This window comes from Manis pentadactyla, chromosome 12 (genome assembly GCF_030020395.1).
Source record: "Manis pentadactyla isolate mManPen7 chromosome 12, mManPen7.hap1, whole genome shotgun sequence".
Taxonomy (NCBI): domain Eukaryota; kingdom Metazoa; phylum Chordata; class Mammalia; order Pholidota; family Manidae; genus Manis; species Manis pentadactyla.
The window spans coordinates 26,334,569-26,336,833 of NC_080030.1; the positions used below are offsets into that span (position 1 = coordinate 26,334,569).

Here is a 2,265-nt window from a genome sequence, read left to right on the forward strand (position 1 = left end):
TTTTTCTTCTCATTTTAAAGATCATTTCATATTAGAATCTATTTATTCATATTTTCTTATGTGGAATCCATCTGAAGATATACATTTCATAATCAATTTTAGCCAGTTACTATAGTAGGCCTCATGGTCAGTGAGCTGAATAAGACAATAAATATGGAGACCAGTTAAAAACACATAATAGTATGTTAAAGTCTACATAATCAGAATAAATAGTTAAGATACAGAAATAGAAAAGAATGAGAGGACAAAAATGAAAACTGTGCTTTCAGATCTCCTCTGTACTGAAATCATATAAATAACCTTAGTTATCAAAAGTAGTTATTTCTGTATAAAATTTATGACTTCTTTCCATAAAAGTAGAGAAAAATACTTGAAATGATATATGTCATTTGAGAAGAAATTACTCTTAGTTTATCCATTTGGGATTTCTAAACAAACAAATGGGAATTTCCAAATTTTTTAGATCCAAGTTTGGGAAAAATCTTGTGAAAGTAGGAAAATGAACAAAGGGGAAACTTGTCTATATGCCAGACAGAGCAGAGAGGCTAATAAAGTGAGTCACTTAGCTGGTACATAAACGTTGAAGTGAAAGAAATGGAACTTTCAGGAAATTTATAAAAGGAGCAACTTCTGCCACAAATACATCAAAGAATATCAATTTTGGCTCCATGGTTTTTAGCCCTCTGATCATGGACACTTCTTCAGCCCCAGGACAACTTTCCCTTTTACAGCTGTCATCCCAAAGAATGCATTCAGTGCCCTCTTTATCTCTTTGTTCCTCAGGCTGTAGATGAAGGGGTTCAGCATGGGCATGACCACAGTGTACATCACTGAAGCCATCGCACTTGACTGTGAGCTTCCAAATGGAGCAGAGCTAAGGTACACTCCTAGGCTTGTACAGTAAGATAAGGAAACTACTGAGAGGTGAGATGCACAAGTAGAAAATGCTTTATACTTCCCTTGAACTGAAGATATTCCACATATGGAGGAAACTATCTTACAGTATGAATAAAGGATACTAGTAAGGGATCCACCACCCAGCAGCCCAGCTCCAAGATACATCACCATGTCATTAAGAAACTTGTCAGAACAGGCAATATGGATCACCTGATTGATTTCACAGAAAAAGTGGGGGATTTCCAAGTCTGTACAGAATGATAGTCGCAACACCATTAAGCTGTGCAACAAGGAATACAGGATACTCATTATCCAGGATACCATAAGCAGCATTCCACAGAACCAGGGACTCATGATGACTGTGTACTTTAGGGGGTGGCAGTTGGCCACATACCAATCATATGCCATCACCATCAGGATAAAGTTCTCCATCCCTAAAAAGACTATAAAAAATAAATCTGTGTGATGCAACATTCATATGTTATAACTTTGTTCTGTGTCTCTATATTAACTAGTATCTTTGGAATGGTGGTTGAAGTGAAACAGATATCTACAAAGGACAGGTTTCAGAGGAAATAGTACATCGGTGTGTGGAAGTGAGAATCTGAGATGGTGGCCACTATGATGAGGAGGTTTCCAATCACAGTGGTCAGGTACATGGAGAGGAGAAGCCCAAATATGACAGGATGAAAATCTGGGTCCTTTGATAATCCCAGAAGAAAAAATCCTGTAATTCGTGTATCATTGTCTTGAACCATATGGTGGTGTTTATGACTAGAAATGAAAAATTACATGATTAATTTTCACACATTCAGCATTACTAACATAGTTGAAATGCTGTAACATATTTTGCAGTCAAGAAATATATCATGCCCTCTTTAAATGATCTCCTGTGGCACACAAACTTGAGGAATATATTTTGAATCCTAACCTACTAAGGACTACAAGGTGCTGAGAAACAAAATACTTACAATTAAATAATAGAGAAACAACATAAGCAACTAAAAATTATGCACCAAGTCAAATGTTGCTAGGTGTTATGTAGAAAAAAATGGTAAATAAGAGAGTAGATGAGGGTATTAATTTTTACTGGAAGTTCAAAAACCTTTGAAGAGAAGGTGTCATTTGAACACAGAGCTCAAGGAATCACCTGATTGATTTCACAGAAAAAGTGGGAGATTTCCAAGTCTGTACAGAATGACAGTCATAGAGAAGAGTTAATCTGGTGGAAGAGTGTGCTCTGCAGGGAAAGAGCCAGTGCAAGGTCCCTGAGGAAGGCTTTTCTTCAGATATTCAACATTCAAAAGAAATCCAACATGGCAAGTTACCTGTGCAAGAGGATGAGTGATGAGAGTAGGAGTGAGAGAA

At 36.8% G+C, this 2,265-nt stretch overlaps 1 pseudogene; it reads right to left on the reverse strand.

The window, feature by feature from the left end:
- Positions 1-687: 687 nt before the first annotated feature.
- On the reverse strand, positions 688-1,655 carry LOC118920071 (olfactory receptor 7A10-like; annotated as a pseudogene).
- Between the last annotated feature and the right edge of the window lie 610 nt (positions 1,656-2,265).